Genomic DNA, 23034 nt, shown 5'->3' with positions numbered 1-23034 from the left:
GGGTTTCAGGCCGGGTTTTGGTACAGAGACTGCCTTGGTCGCCCTGTACGATGACCTTTGCCGGGAGAGAGACAGGGGGAGTGTGACCCTGTTGATACTCCTGGACCTCTCAGCGGCTTTCGACACCATCGACCATGGTGTCCTTCTGGATAGGCTGGCTGGGTTGGGAGTTGGGGGCACTGTTTTACAGTGGTTCCGCTCCTTCCTGGCTGACCGTGTCCAGAGGGTGGTGCTGGGGGACAGTTGCTCTGCCCCATGGCATTTATGTCATGGGGTTCCTCAGGGCTCAATACTGTCCCCCATGCTGTTCAACATCTACATGAAACCGCTGGGAGAGGTCATCAGGAGGTTTGGGCTGAGGAGTCAGCAATATGCTGACGATACTCAGCTCTACCTCTCGTTTTCCACCAATCCAGGTGAGGCAGTTTCTGTGCTGAACTCGTGTCTGGACCTGATAATGGACTGGATGAGGGTTAATAAATTGAAACTCAATCCAGACAAGACGGAAGTGCTGTTAGTGGGTGCTTCGCCGGACAGGCTGGAGGGCCATTTCCCTGCCCTGAATGGGGTTGCACTCCCCCTAAGGGACAGGGTCCGCAGCTTGGGGGTGCTCCTGGACCCCAGTCTAACACTGGAAGCCCAGGTGGACTCGGTGGCCAGGGGCGCCTTCCTTCAGCTGCGGAAATTATACCAGCTACGGCCCTACCTGGACGAGCGGAGTCTCATGACAGTCACACATGCACTGGTAACATCCCGCATAGATTACTGCAATGCGCTTTACGTGGGGCTGCCTTTGAAGACGGTCCGGCGATTGCAACTGGTCCAGAATCGAGCTGCGCGGCTGGTGAGTGGTGCAGCTGCCACGGAACATATCAAGCCGATTCTGTATAAGTTACATTGGCTACCAGTTGCTGCCCGGGCCCAATTCAAAGTGCTTGTTTTGACATATAAAGCCCTAAACGGCTTGGGCCCTGGATACCTGAAGGACCGCCTCCTTCCATATGAACCTACCCGGCAGTTAAGATCTAGCCAGGGGGCCCTTTTGAAAGAGCCGTCCCTTAAGGAGGTAAGAGGGACGGCTTGTAGACAAAGGGCCTTTTCGGCAGCTGCCCCCAGACTATGGAATGCCCTCCCGACTGAGATTCGTCTGGCGCCGACGCTGATGACATTTCGGCGCCAGGTCAAAACCTTCCTGTTCCAGAAGGCTTTTAACTGAAATAATATTAGCTGTGGGTCTGATGGCAATTTTAATTGTATTTTAATTGTATTTTAATTATTTTATCTTTTGCTGTATTGAATTTTAATTATTGTAAGCCGCCCAGAGACCTCTGGGTAGTTTGGGCGGCATATAAATTGAATAAATAAATAAATAAATAAATAAAAAGGCTGTCCCCCAATAGTGAGACTAATGACAGTCTGCTTGTACCTTAAGTTTCCTCAGGATTACAATCTTATTTAGAAATGCTTTTCATACATATTTTCCCTCATCTTTCTTTTCTTTTTCTTCTTCATCAAAAAGGCTTTCCTTTCCTTTAATGCTCTGGAAGACTCTCACTCTTTTCACATCTCTAAATAAAAGGAAACAGATATATTTATTTTACATTTTTTTAAAGTGAACGAAGTGTTGTTTTATAAAGATACATGATCAACAACAACATGATCAACAACAACAACAGTAATATTAATCTTATTTTGTGTGTGTGTGTGTGTGTATGCGTGTCCTAAGAAGCTGAATCGCTCCCCCAGGGTTTTAGAACTATTTCTCTGTGTCATGGTCCTGTAGAATACAGGAACGAATTGTTGGCAGCTGATGACATACATAGCATTGGAGGAGAAGGGTTATGAACCACCTGATGATGCAGGCAATAACGTCATTAGGTCCCATTACAATGTTGCTGGAATCGACATGTGGGAATAAAATTGGCATGTGAATCTGACACAGCGTCTGTGTTGCAAGGTCTGTTGCTGATGGTGAGTAACATCTCCTGACTGGACAGTTTATGTGTCAGTAGGCATAGGTCTATAGCTAAGTGTCTGTGAGAGGAATTTGTCATTGTTGAGGATGGGCTACAGATCACCGATGATATGTGTCGGTGGTTTTCGCTGGCAACTGTAGGACAGGATTTTTCTTAAGCAGATTTTCCAGTTGAATGAATGACCTGCCAGGCTTCTCTCCCCTGAAAGGCTAAACACAAATCTTCAGGCTTAATGGTTGCTTTAATGTCTGTTAAGTACAGGTGAAACTTCTTCTCTCACTTTCTTCAGGTTTCACTCTGATTTAATGTGAAGCATACAACTCAGCTGTTGGCTTAAACTGCTCTCTTTTACACTGCAGTTGAAAGGGTCTTCATACTTTTAGTGCTGATCAAGGTGAAGAAAATGAGGTTTTACCCAAACAGAAGTTGTATTTTTGATATGGTTTGGTCAGTTGAAGTACAGAAGTTAAGCACTTCTTATCCATTATATAGATTATGTTACATGACACAGCCTGCTGTTTAAGTCCTTAATAAACAGATACACATAGCCTGTCTGTTTTTTTTCCACCCTCTGTTCCTCTAGTTCTGCTTCTATCAGTTTTATTTCTTGCTAATCCCAGCCAAAAAAATAAAAAATTCCATATCCCATTTGCCAACACAGGTTCTATAGCAAGTACTAGACAACATAAAGAAACCTACACAATATAATTTGGACACAGATGACCTGTTTCTATACGTTTTCGGGCCTGAGGCATCTGAAAAAGCCTTACTAGACTTACAGTTTTCTGTCTACAAACAGTGCATGCTTAAGAGGAAAATGATTGCATGTTTATTACAACAGAAACCTGCTTTTTATTTTGCAGTTGGTCAACTGAAAGATTAAAGCACTTACCACTGCATGTCCTTGAGCAATAGTGTTGTAAGAAAATATGTGTGATCTGACCCTGACTTTGTAGCCAGAAGCCTATCAAAGTTTGAAGAAGCACATCATGGTGTGCCTTCCCTCCCAGTTCAGTGTTGTGTCTGTATGAAATTTGCTAAAATGCTTCACAACAATTTTTAATCCAAAGTATGAGATTTTGAAACAAGGCTACATCGATATCATTTCAAGCCTACTAAATTTATATTGTAGAATAGCTATTGGGAAGGGTAGTACTTGAAAATTACTATTAATTATCAAGAGCATTTTGTGTCTAGATGTAAAAATCACCATGTCCATCACCTGGTACCAGATCCATCTGACATCTTTGGCAACTGTCGTTCATACCTACACACACACACACACACACACACACAGCCACCGCAGCAATACCATGTCTTTCCAACAAGTAAAAACCAACTGTGGACACAGTAACAGCTGCCAGAAAGGTAGCTAGCTGCCATGTTGGTTGTAAAGAAGAGCCTTTTTCTGCATTAAAGACTGAAATATCATGTGGGAGAGGATTTTGGGAACTGGAATTCACATGCAAACTGCTGAAATAATCTAAAGACACACATACAGTATATTAGTGATATGATTACAAACAAAACAGTCAATCAGTACAAATGATGGCATAACCATCCACAACCCTGATCACACAAAACAGCATTAGAAATTGGTCTTAAGCTCCTTAATCCTGCACCATAGTAAACATATGCACAATCTTGATCATATTGTAATCACCTGAATTATACACATTCTTAGTCAGACACAAACTCTTGTGACAACAAGCATCCAGGTGTTTCTGCTCTCGCCTTCTTTGGGTGAAACTCAGGGTAGCTTTCTTTGTTGTGCTCAGCGGTTCTGTATCCTGCAGTCACATATTCTGAGAATCTGTTGAGAAATTCATCATCATTCAAATTCATAACATGTCCTTATCTTTAAATGGCTTATTTCATAATGGTACTTTCTGCCATCCGGTATTCACCAGATGTATTTTTTCCCACTCCAGACTTGTATGACAATATTGTTGTTATATGCCATCAAGTCACCTCCAATTTATGGTGACTTTATGTATGAGTGATCTCAAAAATGTCCTGTCCTCAGCTGCCCTGCTTACCTCTTGTAAACAATCCATCTCAACATTACCTCTCACTAAATTCTTCACATAAAATTGAGTTGCCACCACCCTCTTTATTGGTTATGAAGAACAAAGTGTCTTTGAGACCAGTAGAACAAAATTAACATCCCAGATTACTTAAGCAAGTGAGCCGTGTCATATGCTCCCAGCTAATATAAATTAATCAACATTTGTTTCTAGCCAGTGTCATATTTATTCTGAATATTCTGTAAAGAAGTATTTCTGATAACTTGCTTGAGTTTGTATCATTTGTGCACTCCATACATCCAAACTCCATAGGAATACGAGTTCTGACCTACTAAAGCTCATTGAGTGGGTTATACTGGACAATGTCAGAGAAATGTATCCGAGTATGTGCGGTACAGTGCCATCAGCATGGGGTAGCTGCATCCTTTATAAGTGATATGTCGCAGCCTGGTCTTTTGCTGTTTCAAAAGACAACAGTGTGAGTTAACCATGCAATAACCAATACATTCGAGACCACTCAGTACTCCAGAGAAGAAGGGCACCAGTGTGGAATCTTTTTTTCCAAATGATTTTTAAAGGGCTTAAGCAGGGAACAATAGGTTGTGTTTTGGGACTGGACCTGTCATCCCATCAAGCTTAACTGGATTCCTTATTTGACTGATAATGTATCTACAACTTTGGAATTGGTACAGATTTCTAAATCGTGATTGTATTCAAACCATGTCATATCTCAGATAAAAATTACTCTTGCTTTTCAAGATCCTGGGAAGTAACTTTACCTCAATTTGCTGTTGCATATTGTGCAAAAATAAGCAACTTTATCATAACAAAAGTCAGCCCAGGACAATAATTATAAAAGTGTTCCTCCACACAATATGGAGTAACAGCACCACCTGTTGACAAAGCAAGTGATTGCCTTCAAACAAACTTCAGATTCCCAGCTTGACGTTCTTTATTCTACACAAATAGTATATAGTATTAATTACCCTCCTCAGCAGCTGTTTATTGAGTCCTACCACACACTTGGGTTCAAAACATCTTATCCAATGTCATACAGGTTGCACATGACACAGTCTCTTTGCAGCTGCTTCATTCACAAAATGTTCCCCCCCCCAACTCACTCCTTTAAAGATGAGCTAGTCTATAAGGTTTGTGGAGTAGTATTGAATGACTTCCACATTCATCCCAAGGCCATTTCATAAGGACTTCATGTCCTCTGTGATGATCCACTGCCTTGAAGTACTCCCGCTGGGACTTGGAGGCTGTGCAAGTGAGCAGGGGGCACTTAAGATGTTCTGCCCCGGGAGGTTTGAATGGTAACTTGATAGCTCTTGGTGAGTTTTCCTGTAACCCTTGGCAAGTGACCCTGTTTATGTCCTTGTTGATCTCTGGAATGAAGAATGAAAAAGCAAGGTGGGATGTAATCATTCTTAATCATTTGCAGTTCACAAATGAACTGGAGCAAAATCAGCCCCCCAGATATACTAAGAACTTTGAAATGACAAAACAAGTTGGAGAAGATTACAGCAATGGTCATGGAGCAGATGTGACCAAATTTGGCCTAAAATCCCATGGAAGGCCTTCGCTTGTGGCAAAAAAGTAATTCTTCTCTGCCATTCCTGTGGCTGCAGAGTGTCACCCTCTGGAGCTGTCTTGAATGGTCAAGGGCCAACAACAATCTGGCCTGCGAAATGAGAATGCAGAACTTTTAACACCCTGCTGTGAAGACTTTCCATGGCATTTTGCTGGCAGTGATATTCACCTAGTCTCCGACGTGGGTGTCTTCACTGATACAAATCCTTTGGATGTGAAGTTGGTTCCCTGCTTCTCCAGTAATAATGGATGTGCTTCAAAATGTGCCTCTGAAGACGTGGACAGGATCCTTGGAGATGTGAGAAGTACTGGATCCTTGGCCAAGTGGGTGACAATTCTCCTCTCTACAGCAAGGCAAGATTCTAGCCTGCCTGAAAAAAGCAGTGAAAAGACCTTGATTGAAAAAGTACTCCTTGGACCCCAATGTACTGGACAATTATTGCCCAGTCTCTGATTTTCCACTACAGCATGAGGTAGCTTTCCAGATCAAGGAAATGACTATCCAGATAAATTTCAGTCTGTTCAGGTCTGTTTATGGGACAGAGGCAGCCGTAGTCACCTTTGTGGATAAACTAGTCAGGGAAAGTGTGTTTCTGCATGTTTTGCTGGTCCTGATGATGGCTTTCCGTACCATCAACTATGGTAACTTTCTAAATTGCTCTTTGAAGTGGGATTGAGGTAACGCTTTACAGAGGCTCTGGTCCTTGCTGGAGGGCTGGACTCAGAAAACAGGGCCAGGTGACCCCTGGTTACCCTTCAGAGTTCAGTTCATTATATTTAACATATACAGTACATGAAGCTACTTGGAGACGTTGACTTGAGTTTTGAGTTTCAATGCCAACAGTACCCTGATGACATCCCCCCCCACGTCTACTCCAAGGAAATTTTTTAAATTCTAAACCACTGACAGTCCAGTCAAGAAACAGGTTCTTCTGGTCAGTCAAAGCACACAGGTCGTAGAAATCAGAAACAATGTTTGTGAAGTTACAACTCCTATCTTTTAGACTTGATTTTGAAAAAGTAAAAGTGACCCCTTCAACCGTAGAGAAAGACATCTATTGAAAATGAAAAAGAGCAAGTACAGAATAATGTTTTAAACATGATAATAACTTGCCTGTCTTTATTTTGCAAAATAATGTCCAGGATTTTAATTCCAAAATATCTAACTTCCACTTTCAATGCCACATCACTGACACTCACTGAAACATTCCACAGTAAAAGTGTGCTTTTAAGTGGCATTCTTCCTGGGCAGTTTCCTGACATTTCCAGACTGACACAGGCTAAAGAAATCCTGGCCCAGCAAACCTTTCTTAAAATAGGTCATACCTATCTTGCTCTCCGCACTCCGCACTGTTGCAATGAGCCAGAAGAAAGCTCATCTAACAGCACAAGGCAGGGAAGGAGGCTGATGTTTTTTTCTGACAGTGACATAAGAGTTTCCAGGATGAATGAGTTCTCTCATCACCTCCCAGCTACCAGGGCTCTGGAATAACATTCACACCATACTTCCTAGGGTGCCATTCTGGAAGGCCTGAAGGGGAACGCTGATAGATGAAGCTGCTTAGCAGTCCAGTGCCCTGTGAATCACCAGACTGGTGAGGAAATGGGAGAGAGAACAGCCAGAGCAAAACATCCTGATCATGTCACACCAGCCAGCCACTTCTCCTCCACTGTGTGTCTCAGAGTCTGGGATGATGGAAATGCTATTATTACTCTGAATCTGGCAGGAAAAGACTCTGCTGCTGTGATCTTGCCAGTTCCTCCTGCTGAGGGAGACAGCTTCCATGACAATATAAAAAAAATAGGATATCTGGCGGTCTCCTTGTGTGTTCTCCTTTTTCTTTCCGATAATGTAAAGCACAGCCTGTGTTCCTTTGTTGTTAACTAGGAGAGGCTCTGTTTGAAAGGTGGCTTTGGGCCAGGTTGGGATAGTACAGAACAGAAGCGAAGGAGCAGATCCACCACCATCCTGTTCAAATACCCAGTTGCCCAAAATCAGAGCAACTGAAAAGGAGGGGCTTTGTAGCAGTAAAACATTATTTGGGGAAGAGCAAGCCACCACTGCAGCATGAAGACATCTGGAGGGAAACACACGCATAGGGAACCGGATAGAAACCTTGAGGTACCAACATGTTACTGTATGTATGAACCATGGGAAAAAGTGAAAAAAAGTCACTGCAGCAGCCCCCAGACTCTTCGCAGTGACTGGCCATGTGAAAAGATACTTTATGCTAGTACCTCTCTCAGGTTTACAAACCTTCAAAAAGAAAAAATTAGAGACACTAGTTTTTTGCTACCCTGGCTCATTGTAGACAATATATATGTATTAAAAAACATGACTGCTGTGCTCCTGCATGTGTTTACTCAGTACTGAATTGGAAATGTGCTCATTTGACTCCCTTATTTGGGTGCAAGCCCCCTTTGAACTTAGTGGGACTTTCCTCTTGATAAACTTGATTCTACCTCGTAGAATTCTGGACTTCAGAAATGAAGGTAGATGCTATTAAACAAGATGTCTTCTTCAACCCAAGGAGAGTGGAGATAGCTCTTAAAATAATGTTTTTTTGTGTGTTTAAAACAATTATTAATTCTTTGGTAACTGGGCAAATTAAAACAGATATAGCTCCTCAGGATTTGAATATATTTTCTTAAGACATGTTAATATCTATACTGTTTTTCCTAGCATTTTCAAAGCGTTTAGAACAAGATAAAGGTGGCATTTTGTTCGGGTAAGTAAGTAAGTAAGTAAGTAAGTAAGTAAGTAAGTAAGTAAGTAAGTAAGTAAGTAAGTAAGTAAGGAAGGAAGGAAGGAAGGAAGGAAGGAAGGAAGGAAGGAAGAAAGAAAGAAAGAAAGAAAGAAAGAAAGAAAGAAAGAAAGAAAGAAAGAAAGAAAGAAAGAAAGAAAGAAAGAAAGAAAGAAAGAAAGAGTCATACAGCTGCAAAGGAAAAACAAATGGACAATAAAGTGATACTCCCATTGCTTGGATCTCCTCCTTGTCCAAACCACCTATCACATCTCATTAGAACAACACAGAGCCCTTTTGAATGGAGGTGCCTGCTTGGTGTCTGTTTTCAAAGAAAACTGTTGGGAGTTTTCTTATAGATGGGGAAAAAAAGCAGAGAGTTTTATAAAAACCAGAGAGAGACAAGAATTCCTTGCTGCGGAGCAATTGTTTTATTTTAAATATGATACTGAAGAATCTATTTCACTCTCTTTCCTTGCATCACTGGGGATACTTTTCAGTGTACATCTTGAACAAGGTTTGAGAGCATTCTGATTTGCAGTGGCATTTGGTTTTGATAAAGTGTGTGTGTACACACACACACACACACACACTTTATATGGGCCTTGAAGCAGTTCATTCCTTTGGCAGGCATACAGAGTCTGGCAATTGTGAATTCCCTCTTCATTGTTGCCAGCAGTCAAGAAAGGGGTGAACTCTCTTTCAGCTGCAGCAGTTTTGGAAGTTTGGAATCAGAGTCGTGAAAAGAGGTGGAGAAATGCAGGAGTGGGACGGGGGGGGGGGGAGAGCCCCTAAATCTGTTCTCCTCTCTACTGTAAATTACAACCCTGCTTTTTTAATTTCCGTTCCTAGCACAATGTTATTCATTCACTTCCAAAATAAACAGCAGGCTTAGAGACCGAACAGCTTGGGAGAACAAACTGTCCTCTTTTCACAGTCTTTACCTGTCAAGAGCCTGATTAAACACATATATCTTGATGATGGCAAATATCAAAAGGTACGGTGGCCTACCAGGAGCTTTATGGTCTCAAGGGGTGCAGGACACAGCGTCGATCCTTCAGTCAGATCTTTGGAGAACTGAGGAATTCTTGTTTGAATCTGACCCCAACTGCCGCTAAAAATATGAAATTCCTTTTTCCTGAGGGGATATGGACTTTATATACACTGACTAAAAGCCCAGATTAGAAGAAGCTTGGTATTGACTTCCTAGTGCAATAAAGATTATGAATACTTTGATTTGGGGCTGCAGCTCTTTTCTGACCTATTCAGATCTCGTATTGAAAACCAGCCATTTGGTTAGTTGGGCATAAAACTTTTGCTTCCTGTCTCTCTCTTTAAAGTAAGTTTGTCACTTGTGAAATTTATTCAGCTAACCATGAGGAGAGGATGGGGAGCCTGCATTAAAGCAGGGCTAGAGAATCTGTGGTTCTCCAGATATTGTTAGACTTCAGCTTCCATCGTCCCCCTGAACTGTCTAGGGCTGATGACAGCAATACAACAGCATTGTAAGATCCACAGGTTCCCCATCTCTCTAGTAAGAGCTTAAAGTCCTGTTCAAGTGATAGATCAGTGATTAATTCTCCTGTGGAGGGGCTCATAAGATTAGCATGATAATTTGGTATTTGGAATGAATCTTTCATTCATTCATTCATTCATTCATTCATTCATTCATTCATTCAATTTATTATTCTATCACCAGCTCCATATGCTGGCTGCACAGGTCTAAACTGTCTTTTCTTCTTCTGACTTTTCCTTAATTATCATGCATATTTTAAAGGAGATAGGGAAGATTGAACATCAAAAATGTTCTCAGCTTGAAAAGCAAGGCTGAACCAAGAGTTGATGGGTAATTTGATGATTCCAAGTTTGAAGTTGTGACATTATTTGTTAAACACAGTGATGCAGAATCCCTCTTATCTAAAAAGTGCCTACATTGGCATCTGGATTATTATGATGCAGTATCCCCGCATACATGGAACTGTATGAGAACTCTGGATTATTCAATGTAATTATCTATACAGATGAAGTTACCTGTATAATACATGGACCAGGAGCCTACTGAGCACCAGCAGAGTGGGATGCTTCATCAATGCAATAATGCAAGGTTCTTGGGCTTGTGCCATTGTACAAATGCAAATCACCACTGTAAGAGTCTGGCTTCTGCTTGTACAAGGAAGTACAGGTTCATGTAGTAGTTTACTGTGCAAAACTTTGAATGAGCAAGGGTCCCATGGCATGTTAGTTACTCGTCCCAACCAACAACTAACACTTCTCCAATACATGAGCTCATCTCAGAAAATGGTTCAACACCAGTTTATTTGATCAGTTCCCTTTGAAGGAATCCCTCAGTCAGGGGTTGTCTCTTATTTGGGTGTGTGTGTGTGTGTGTGTGTGTGTGTGTGTGTGTGTGTGTGTGTGTGTGTGTGTGTGTGTGTGTGTGTGTGTGTGTGTGTGTGTGTGTGTGTGTGTGTGTGTGTGTGTGTGTGTGTGTGTGTGACATATCCTGTCAATATGATGTCTTCATCCACATATTTGCCCTTCATGTCCTGAGAACAGTTGAGCTTGCTGCCTCCAAACTAGAAATCCTTGTGCAGCAAAAGAGCTAGTTCTGACTGCCCAACAGAAGCATTCCTGTATGCCTACCTTTCTCTGAGCCTTCACCATCTGGCATCAAATATGGCTATGTATGCATTGCCAGTAAGGATGCATTTGGATGTCACCTAAAGCAGTGGTCCCCAACCTTAGGCCTCCAGATGTTCTTGGACTTCAACTCCCAGAAATCCTGTCCAGCAGAGGTGGTGGTGAAGGCTTCTGGGAGTTGTAGTTCAAGAACATCTGGAGGCCCAAGGTTGGGGACTACTGACCTAAAGGAGAAAAGAGATTATGAATTTATATGTAAGCATACACATTTATAAATACTTTGTAAAAATAGATCTGCCATTCATCTTACTATATTGAGGATGTCTGTAATCATGGTATGTACCTAAAGAATCTGATGCCTCCATGTTTTCTGTTGATGGGTTGACATAAAGGTTCTTGCTGTCTCTTCCTACAGCATTTACTTTTACATTTACTTTTAAAACAGACTTTATCTGCAAAGTCCTTTGAATAGAATCACAGAGCTGGAGGGGCCCTATAAGAGCATCGAGCCCAACCCTCTGCAGGAGTCCAAATCAAAGTAGATGTGACAGATAGTCGTTTCTCTTGAATGCCTCCAGCATGGAAGTCCTCACCACCTCCCAAGGTAATTGGTTTCATTGTGGTACTGCTCTTACAGTTCAGATATTTTCTCTGATATTTAGCCTAAATTTCACTTCTGGTAACATAAGCTCATGATTATGGGTCCTACACTCTGGGATGATTGACAACAGAGCCTGTTTCTCTTCTGTATGACAATCGTTCAAGTATTTGAAAAGTGGAATCATATCTGCCCTAGATCTTCTTTTCTCAAGGCTAAACATGCCCAGCTATTTCAGTCTTTCCTCACAGGGCTTGGTTTCCAGCTCCCTGATCATCCTTGTTGTTCTTCTCTGAACTTGTTCCAATTTGTCTGCCTCCTTCTTGAAGTGCAATGTCCAGAACTGGACAAAATACTAAAGATGAGGCCTAACTAGTGCTAAATAGAGGGGAACTTTATTTGAATGATGTGGAGACTATACTTCTGTTAATGGAGTCTGAAATATCATTTGCCTTTTTCGCAACCACATCACACTGTTGACTCTCAGCTTGTGATCTACAAAAATTCCAAGATCCTTCTCACTTATACTATTACTGAGCCAAGTATCCCATATCTTGTAATTCTGTATTTGTCCCTTTCCCCAGTGTAGAACTTTACACTTATCCCTGTTAAATTTTGTTCTGTTGTTTTCAGCTCAAGCCAATCAAGATCTTTTTTTCCTATCTTCCAAAGTATCAGCCATTCGACCCAATTTTATTTCATCCACAAATTTAATAAGGATTCCCTGAACCCCATCATATGAGTCATTGATAAAAATGTTGAAGAGCAGTGTGCCCAGGACTGAACTTTCTTGTATCCCACTTGTTACCTCTTCCCAGTCTGAGAAAGATCCATTGATAAGTACTCTTTGAATATGATTCTGTAACCACCTGACAGTTATTCTATCCAGCCCACACCTAGTCAGTTTGCTAATTAGATATCATGGACTGTGGCATGGGCTTTGTAAAATGCTTTGCTACAGTCAAGATATATTATGTCTACAACATTCCCACCATCTACCAAGGAGATTACCAGATTTAAAAAATGTGGTAAAATAAGTCTGGCAGAATTTGTTCTTGACAAGTCTATGTTGGCTTCTGATTATTACTTTAGTTCTGTCAGCCTTGGATATTTGAACTCACTCAAATTAATAAGGTATTCCTTGACTATTCATTTGACAATCTCAATCAGCAATTCTGTCCCCTCCACTTGTAAGTCATATTTGTCAGGAAGGTCTTAGACTGTCTTTTGGGGGAAAACTGAGCACTTCTGCCTTTTCTTTTTGTCTGTTACCATTTTTCCATCTCCATTGATGGGCTGAACCTCTGTTTCTTTTCTCTGTCTTTTGCTATCTGTGTACATGAGGAATGGTTTTTTAAAAATTGCTTTTAGCATCTCTTGCTAACCTCCACTCATTCTCAGCTTTTGCTCTCCTAATGCCATCCCTGAAATTTTTAGCTACCTATTTGTACTCTTCCTTTGTGACCTGGCCTTCCTTCCACTTCATACATGTGTCCTTTTTGCTTTTGGGTTCTGCCTGAGTTTTTTGTGAAGCCACATTGGTCTTTTTTGTTATCTTTCATCTTCTTTTCTTGTTGGAATTGTTTGTAGTTTTACCTTTAGAATTTCCTTTTTAAGAAACTCCCATCCATCTTGGCCTCCTTTTCCTGTTAGGAGTTCCTGCCATAGGACCTTACCTATTATTGTTTTGAGTTTATTATTTATTATTATTTATTATTTATTTAATTTATATGCCACCCACACTACCCAAAGGTCTCTGGGCAGCTTACAGCATTTAAAATACAATAAAGATATGTAACAATTAAAATACAATTAAAATATATATAAAATTGCCATCGGACCCACAGCTAATATTATTTCAGTTAAAAGCCTTCTGGAACAGGAAGGTTTTGACCTGGTGCCGAAATGTCATCAGTGTCGGCGCCAGACGAATCTCAGTCGGGAGGGCATTCCATAGTCTGGGGGCAGCTGCCGAAAAGGCCCTTTGTCTACAAGCCGTCCCTCTTACCTCCTTGAGGGATGGCTCTTTCAAAAGGGCCCCCTGGCTAGATCTTAACTGCCGGGTAGGCTCATATAGTTTATTACAATTAGCTTTCCTCAAATCCAGCATATACACGTGACTACACTCCTTTTGTTTCCTTCAAAATCATGAACTCAAATAGAACATGATCACTTCCCCCCAGAGTTCCCCTTACTGCCATTTCTTCCATTAAACTATTTCTATTGGCTAGAATCAGTCAAGGATAGCTACACCTCTAGTTTCTTCCTCCACATTTTGTAGGAGAATATTTTTCACCACAGAAACCTTGAATTTATTGGAAGGACCATGTCTGGGGACAATGCTTAAAAAAAGATTATGGATGGAAATGTAAGATAATGCCCCCCTTCTAAACAGGACATAATTTTATGATAATTTTTCCCCTCCTAGTTTAACTTCGTGACTTAAAATGAAGATATGAATCTCATTGAGTTTCACTCTTGGAGAGAAACAGAGGGGAGAAATCTCTCTTCTCTCCTCACTGTAAGATTTCTCCGCATGATTTTTTTTTCTCTAAGAAATTTTGTGGAAAATGCCATAAGATTTCCCAGACGCTCTTTGGTAAGTATGTAGCATTATTGCAATTCGGCAGAATGGCATCATTCTCGTGCAAAATTTGCCTAAAAAGAGCTGAAGAAATGCAAGTTGTGCAGGATCACTACAGTTCCTGTGCAGGATTCACCAGGAAGAGATTAAGCTGTGCAGAATTTGGCAGTTTCCTGAACAGAACAAAAGAGAGGAAAAACAAGGCCAGGATTTCATTTCCATGAGAAGCTGGGAACGTCATTAGTATGAAATAACTCTCAGAAGGTATTCTTGCTATAGTAAGACTCAGAAAATTGCCCAAGAATGAGATGTAATTTTTTGGTCAAATTTTGACAAAATTTCTCACATCCCTAGTTAAATTCCATGGATTAATTTATGGATGCAAATTTACTTAACACCTACATAACATTTTTCACCTTTAGAAAAGCCCTGTTCAAACTGTCAATGAGCTATAGCTGCATGAAACAGCCTGAATATTTGGCAGCAGACACTGCATTCATTTTAAAATGTGGGCCAAGCACTCCTTTGAATGCTGAGTGCAGGCCGTTTCCATAGTGACTTTGTCTACAAGGTTTTAGGTAAAGGTAAAGGTTCCCCTTGACAATTTTTGTCCAGTCGTGTTCGACTCTAGGGGGCAGTGCTCATCCCCTTTTCCAAGCCATAGAGCCAGCGTTTTGTCCAAAGACAATCTTCCGTGGTCACATGGCCAGTGCGACTTAGACACGAAACGCTGTTACCTTCCCACCGAGGTGGTCCCTATTTATCTACTTGCATTTGCATGCTTTCGAACCGCTAGGTTGGCGGGAGCTGGGACAAGCGACGGGCGCTCACTCCGTTGCGTGGATTCGATCTTACGACTGCTTGGTCTTCTGACCCTGCAGCACAGGCTTCTGCGGTTTAGCCCACAGCGCCACCACGTCCCTCCCATGTTTTACTCTGATGTAATTCCATCCTGTGATTCTTCAAAGCTTGCTGATGCCCTTCTCTGCAGGTCTTGCAAAGTGCTGGCATGAGCCCTCCCACAATTTGAAACCGCAGGAGAAGTGGTGCCAACAGCCCACCATTCCCACCCTACTACTTGTCTTGCCTTCCACTCTGTCCTTTCCCTGCGACCACTCAGCTTTCTCTCTCTGCCTGCTAGTCTACTCCCCAATATACAAACACAACATTTTACCTCTCCAATCCAAATAAGCCCCATCCATGCCTGCCTGCTTGCCAATCATGTGATGGGTGTGGATTGATTTTTGTGCAGGGACTGCCTCTCTCAGCCCTGTGGTGGGGCCAACTCTGAGCCTGCCCAGCTGATTCTCAGTAGCCAGCAAGAAGAGCAAATGAGGCTTTCTGACATCATGATATAGGCTCTGCATCTGAGTGACGGGGAGGGCAGACTGCTCATTCTTACTCTTCCTGCTCTGCTGCCTGAAGTACTTCAACCTCCCTGAGTAGTAGAACAACCAATCCTGATGTCAATAAAATGTAAGAACCTAAGAAGAGCCATCGGCTGGATCAGGCCAAGGGCCCATCTAGTCCAGCTCCCTGTATCTCACCGTGGCCCCATCAGATGCCTCTGGGAGCACACGAGACAGCTAGATACCTCTCTCCTGATGCCCCTCCCCTGCATCTGGCATTGAATGTGCATTGTCCATTTAGAGTAGTGTTAGGCAAAAAAGAGATTTTCCCAGGAGGAAAGGTTCATACTAGAGATGGGGGTATTCGTATATAAATACGAATACAGCTGGACTTAATGAGGGTCCAGCCTATAGGGCTGGACTGTGCACTCATGCATCCAAGTGGCAGTGGTGACAGCCTTGGTCAGCCTTCCAGTCATTCCCGGAGCCCCGTTCTCTTTCCGCTCATCTAGCCAACTCCAGGCAGGGGGAGGGAGGATGAGTCTCTCTGCACAGCTACCGAGTGGCTAGATGAGCGGAAAGAGAGCGGGGCTCCAGGAGCGACTGAAAGGCTGACCGAGGCTGCCACCGCCAGACACATGAGCGCACAGTCTAGCCCTAGAGGACAGACCCTTATTAAGTCTGGCTGTGTGGGGGTATTCATATTCATGTACAAATACAAATACCCCCATCTCTAGTTCATGCTGCTGCCTTACTTTATCTATATTCATTTTGAAGATATGAAAGGGAGAAAATAACCATTTTATGGCTTCCCTTATTTTATTTTATTTTATTTTTAATTTATTTTTTGTTACATAGAGACGTGTACAGTTTATAAAATCACTTTATGTAGATGTTTTCCTTTGTTATGTATAAGAAACAAGGATCATGGATGTTCTCTGAGACATTCCTGTTCACGTAAATGGATTTTTTAAAAAAATCCTTATAAAGCTGGAATAGATAGTAATGATTGGTTTGCTGAAATGACCAGCCAGATGTTCCCTTTTATCCAGTTCCCTCAGCCAGGAACAAAGAAGCAAATCTCAAGTCAATTTGACATGTAGTAAAATTTAACTGAATGTGAGGAAATACTTCTGTCTGAAACATATAATCAACCTGAGGAATTCCCTCCCACAGGAAATCACTGAGGCAAAGAACATAGGGTGTTTAGAGAGATATTTTTAAAGGCGTGTGTGATTCTGCAGACAACAGTCACATAATGTCACACAGAACAGCAAATGGACTAGGAAAGGAGTCAAGTTGAACATGGAAGTCACACAATGACCATAAGTCTCCTGTGTACATGTGAAACTCTTTGTACACAGGCAGTACCAGCGCCATTTTCTTCAAGGCTGTGGAAACCTCAATGGCAAAACTACAAAGCTTGCTGGGTTGTACAGTGGTGCCTCGCATAGCGATCGCTCTGTATAGCAATGAAATCGCTTTGCGATGGACTTTTTGCCATCGCAAAAGCGATCGCTTTGCGATGGTCCCTATGGGGAAATTTCGCTTTGCAGTGTTCCTGGCAGGGAAGCGATCATCGCAAAGCCTTCATTTTCGGCCAGCTGATCGGCGGTTTCAAAATGGCTGCCGGGTAAACAAAATGGCCACCCACTGTGTTTCTTTGCTTAAGAGGCACCAAAAACGCCCCCTCCATGGAGGATTTCCGCTTAAAGGTGAGTTTTTTAGCCCATAGGAACGCATTAATCGCGTTTTAATGCGTTTCTATGAGCTTTTTATTTTCACTTAGCGATGTTATCGCTTAGCAGCGATTTTTTCTGCACGGATTAACATCGCTAAGCAAGGCACCATTGTACTTTGCCATTTGCTTAAAAATCTCTCTGGTTTTAGAGATCTGGGCAGACAGCAAAATGAGAATGAGCCTGGAGTGGTCTTTATATGTTCTTCAGCTTGGTAGACCATATGTTCTGAAGTGCCTTCATGCCTGCTGCATGTGCAACGTTTTCACCAATGATGAACAATCCCACCTTACTCTGTGTCCCAGTTCGCAATGCACAATAAAATATGCAAAAAATGATTCTTGTTGCACCACTGAAGAATTCCTTTCTTGGGGATCTATGACAACAAACCCTACTCCTTTGGCTTCTATTTAGGCTGTGGAGAAATTTTAATGTTGCACAGTCCCAGCTAGACCACTGAGACAGAAAAGAAAATTGAACCATTTTGTTTCTACTTTTTTTTTAAAAAAAGGATGAAAGATATTGAACATGAAATTGTAACTAATGCTGATATTTAATTGCTTTAACTGTATATTTGAAGTAAGCAATGCCATTTTATTTTAAAATCAGAGAGTTGGGGGGGTCTCTGGCTAAGGGTTCCCCCCTCCCCACCCAGCAACAAAAAGAGCAGCAATGTTATAAATAACAATGGTTTTGTTTTGTTGCATAAAGATACTCGGAACACCTTTCAAAACTCATTGGAAGAGACATCTGGCCAAAACATGCCAGGAATTCTGGAATTCTCTGCACAGTCTTGACATTTGGTTTCACCTAAATGGCAACAGGAGGATTACTCTCCCCCATGTTCCTTTCGATGGGCAGCTGGTTCCCTGGAAGCCAGAGTGCCTGTGGAGTGTCATGCAGCCCTCGAGTTCATCACAGAGGCAGAGAAAAATCCTGAATAAGTTCCTGGAGGAGATTCTGGTATAGATGAAGGCAAACAAGCTGAAATGTAATTGACTTAAGACATAGGTTATGTGTTCTGGGATTTCTGCTGATCTAGATCAAGGTATTTGAATCTATTTTGAAGAATCGAATTTACAATTTGAGCAGTCTCCAGAATCTGACATTGTCTATGGATGTTTACATGTCGTTGGTGGCTATAATGCTTTGTATCAGCTTTGGCAAGTGTTTTTGGGGGCGGGGGTGGGGTGATGGTTAAGTCCCTAGGCTTATTTCTTCAGTGTCTTTTCCTAGAGATGACCTAGGAAGTCCTCTTCAGCTTAATCTGAGGCACAGTACAATTTGCAGGCTCCTAAATGTCTGCCTTTCCTTTGAGGCAAGTATAATTGATAACTCAAGCTAGATTCTGTGTCCCACCTTCAAACCTGGCAAACTTCACCATTCTCTCCGTTAGTAAATCAGGCTGTGGAGCAATCAGAGATAGAAGACACTTTTCCCACCCCCACAAGCAGCCAGTTAGGAATAGAGGACTGCCAGGTCTCAGGGCACCAGCAGTTAACATCAGGTCTCCTAAATTCTAGTCCATCACTTTTATTCGCTACACCACACTGGGTATCCCGCAACTTCCCTTAGGTATGTATAACTATAAATGCAAAGGTACTGTGGTCTACAGTAAAGGTCTTTCTGTTTCTACAGACAAAACAGAGTAGAAGCCATAATTTTGTTCCTTCTATTAATCTGATGATACTATCCCACTAGTCTAAACCACCCTTTTCTGCTTATTACTTGGAAACAACATGTTAGCAAACAACAAACTGTTACTTTGCATTAAACAGGAGGAGAAGCCAATGGATTCTAACCTTGGGTTACTCAGGAGTTTTGGACTGCAACTCCCAGAAGCCTTTGCCACCAGCTGTGCTGGCTGGAGTTTCTGGGAGTTGCAGTTCAAAAACACCTGAGTAACCCAAGGTTAAGAACCACTGATTTAGATTTCTGCCTCTGCTAATGGTCCAAAACCAAACGATTTGTTTTAACTCTTGAATGGATTGAAAGATATGTTAAAGTTTGATGGTGATTATTAGTATTAGTAACACCAGTAGTCATTACTCAACTATATAGTCACTATTTCATTTTAGCAATCCATGCCATTGTGGCTTTGAAGAAATAAAGAATTTTGGACTCTTGCCATACCCACTCATATTCATACAGAGGTGAGTTGGCATGAAAACATAATCGTGTACACTGTTTAGCATTTCCCTAAAAAATTAATAAATCATGACATTCAAAGGAGACAAAACCATATGTTGTTAAAAGAGTATTTTGTCCTTATTGGATCTGTAACCTTCTGAATCTCTAAGTGAGGCTGTTAAACCTTAACAATAACCATAGCTAAGAAATTAGCACAGGCAGTTCTTCCATATGGCTTTGCTCAGCATCAGTTCCCACAAGTTGCAAACTGCAGCTGAGTGAACTGTTACAGCAAGGCCCAACTGTTTCTGTGAAACTTTTCCTGCCAGGCCAGGTATTACTTCCAGTCACCTGGAGTCATGCCCATTCAGTGGATGAGCATAGCCCAAGATGGGGTACATATGTGGCAGAGTATACACAATGGACTGGGACAACAGCACGTAAAGAAAGAATTATCTCCCCCCCCCCATGCAAGGCTTGGAGGTAATTAGTTTCGCAGTTACCAATTAACTGGTTACTTTCTGGATTATAAATTATGTAATGAATAATTACAAAATGTAAGTAATGTAACAAGTAATCAGGATGTAACTTTTTAGACACATTTTCTAATTCCTTTAAAAACTTACTTTTTGAGTGCATGTTACGGAATTTTCAGAGACTTTTTCTCATGAATTTTTCAAATTTCATAGCATTCTCTTAACAATCCTCAGTGGCAAGGGAAGTGTCCTTTGGTTTCTATTTTTGTATGTCTGTAAATACTTGCAAGGTGCAATAGAATTTGGCACTAAAGAGAACCAGGGGACATTCTGAAGTTTTTTCCTGTTCTGCTGGTTACACAAATGTAGCATACTAATAAATGCAATAAGTTACATGTGCTATCCAAGCTAATGGCTTATTAAAAAACAAGCCCAAGTTCAGTCCTTGTGTGGGGTCCAGCAAGGAAATATTATGGCCAAAGCCACTATTTACAGAAATATAAAATAAAAAAGAAGTAAGTATTTGCAAAAAGTATTTTGCAAATACTTACAAAAATTCAAAAAGGAAAACCAAATAATAAATTTTATTCGCGAAGGCTTTCACAGCCGGGATCTAATGGTTGTTGTGGGTTTTTCAGGCTCTTTGGCCGTGTTCTGAAGGTTGTTCTTCCTAACGTTTCGCCAGTCTCTGTGGCCAGCATCTTTAGAGGACAGCACTCTGACAGATTCAGAAGGTTACAAAGAATATTTCTTTTGTTCCTTAGGATTTTTAAGAGAATGGGATAAACCCTGCCAAACTTACTGTATGTCAAAATGACCCTAAAAATTTCATACCTTGCCCTTAAGAAGAGGCTTTTTAAAGAAATTTGGAAATGTTGCTCATTATATCTTAAAAAGCATCATTCTAACTACTTGTTACATTACTCTAACTTCATAATACTGTATTCATTAAATAATTTATAATCCATCCCTTCTTTGGCAGATATTGTGTGTGGGAGCGGATATTTATTGAGATGGCAGCATGGAGGAGCCTTAGTTCCACCCCCTTTAATGTGCTATATTCATAATTTTGAAGCAGACCTTCCAATGATTGCCTTTTAAAAAGTAACAAACTAGACATGTTAAATGCAACCACACATTTAAAAGAATGTTGCCCCTCAGGCTGTCTGTACTGAGTTTCAGTGTATCAGTACTGATGTTTGGCGTTACTACAACCTGGCACTTATTTATGGCATTCACTAAATCATCTGGATGGACAAAAATGAGCAGCAGTGTCATGAAAATTTCCAACCCCCCCCCCCCATATTATAGTGCAGATGAAAATAACAGACAAGGGCAAGATGGAGCCATGCAGCATAATCATCAGAAGCTAGAAAAATAGTCTCCCAGCACCATCTTCTGGAATTGCCCCCACACTGCAGATAGGAATGAAATCAACCCCTGGAGAAAGGCACCACCCAATTCCCATCTGAGAGAGGCAGTCCATAAAAATCAGTTCATGATATTAGAAGTCTCTGCCTTCTTCAAGGAAGCCAGCTTTATTCGACATCTGAGGGAGGGGTTTATTACCTCTTATGCCAAACCAATAAATCTCTATCAAGAAGAGACTGAGCATAGAGATGGGAAATAGTTATTCATCCTCAATATTTGTTTGTTTGTTTGTTTGTTTGTTGAAGTCAGAGTATTTCTATATGTAGAATAATGGAATAACAACTCATGAGACATTACCAAACATTAAAAACATAAAATAATGATGCATATAAAATAAAACAATTTTTGATTAATTGTACATGAAAATAAACATATTAAAGAATTTTGGACCAAAATTGTGGTACATCAGTCACATTATCTCTCCCCCTGAAAAGATCGTCTTTGCATGATACAGTGACATTGACACAGATGTTGTGGCGCTTGGTTTTCTGCACTTTCACATGCAGTTGACTGCCAGGAGATGACTGCCTCTGTTTCTCTAAATTATCCCTAGATTGTCCAACACTACAGTACTTTGTAATCTGTTCAGAGATCATCCACACATCCCATCCAGCGTTATACCCTAGCACTCGCTGTTCAGATGGCCCCACCCATTCCGTTAGATGTGTAATTCTAGCTCTCCATAGACCTTCTTTGGTAGGAAGAATATCTTTTTAGATTCCAGTCTTCTTTCTGGAGGCTGGTGTTCATAGCATGTGCAGCACTCTGAGCTACCTTCCTTCCTTCTTGATTTGTTATCATTTCCCATCATACTTCAGGTGGAGCAATACCTGCCAGATAGTATTGGTTTCTTACACCCAGTAATAAGTCTACATGCCCCAATTACTACTGTATCTACATGTTTAGCATGTGTGGATTTGAACCACGCTGACAAGAATATTCAGCAGCAGAAAAAACACAGGGCTATGGCTGACATTTGCAGAGTTTGAGGTAAGTCCCTCAGTAAGTTCAAGAAAGTTGTCTTTAAAAGCTAATCCTGGCAGCAGCTTTATGCATGTCAATGTCAAGTTGACAGTAATACCTAAATATTTTGGAGGGCAACAGTGCTCTACCTGTACACTGCCCCAGGTTACTTGCAATTTCTTTGTGGCTTTTCTTTTTCCCAGCAAAACAGGCTGTTTTAAGCCAACACATCAAGAAATTTGTACCAACCTCTGTGAGGTGAAGCTCTGTGAGATTCCTCATCTGCAGCACAAAACAAGACAGCAAGCAGATTTTTCCCCTCTGAAAGTTTCTGCTGCTGCTGCTGCTCTAGTTGTACAAAATGTCTCAGTAAGTGCCTCTTCATTTTGTGAAGTTACACTCCCACCACCCCATGAACAGAAGGACAGGTTGACTGGTCAATGATTGATCAAAAAGAGGCAAAACAAAACCCCCATCTGGTGCTGCTGATTTGTACAAGTCCATGCAATAAGGCAGAAGTTACTGTAGTTTTGTGCAATCTGTGTTAATTGTTAAACAAAATCAGCTAAGTCTCATAGAAATACCTCATTTTAACACAGGAAATGAGAAAGTAATTGCAGTTTCTCTTTTTTTTATTATTCAGGCATAAGACAAGGGAGGATTTAACATTCCTTCCTGAGCATTGGCCATACATCTATCTATGGCTCAGCCATATATTTAGCTCTGGTAGACTCCTGTATTTATGAGAGGCTTGGGTCCATTAAAAAAATGGGAGGGATGGACA

General features: G+C 41.4%; 2 long non-coding RNA genes across 2 annotated transcripts; one reads left to right on the top strand and one right to left on the bottom strand.

Moving 5' to 3' along the window:
* Positions 1–1426: 1426 nt before the first annotated feature.
* Positions 1427–3789, bottom strand: LOC140701307 (uncharacterized). The gene is made up of 2 exons (XR_012080244.2): positions 3640–3789; positions 1427–1568 (listed from the first exon to the last, which is right to left on the bottom strand). It is a non-coding gene; the product is annotated as an uncharacterized LOC140701307 (long non-coding RNA).
* Positions 3790–11354: 7565 nt separating this feature from the next.
* Positions 11355–22705, top strand: LOC144583656 (uncharacterized). The gene is made up of 2 exons (XR_013537570.1): positions 11355–11584; positions 17962–22705. It is a non-coding gene; the product is annotated as an uncharacterized LOC144583656 (long non-coding RNA).
* Positions 22706–23034: the final 329 nt, after the last annotated feature.

The sequence above is a fragment of the Pogona vitticeps genome, chromosome 1 (genome assembly GCF_051106095.1).
Source record: "Pogona vitticeps strain Pit_001003342236 chromosome 1, PviZW2.1, whole genome shotgun sequence".
NCBI classification, from domain to species: Eukaryota; Metazoa; Chordata; class Lepidosauria; order Squamata; family Agamidae; genus Pogona; species Pogona vitticeps.
Note: the sequence above shows the minus strand (reverse complement) of the source record. Positions and strands in the feature narration are given on the sequence as shown.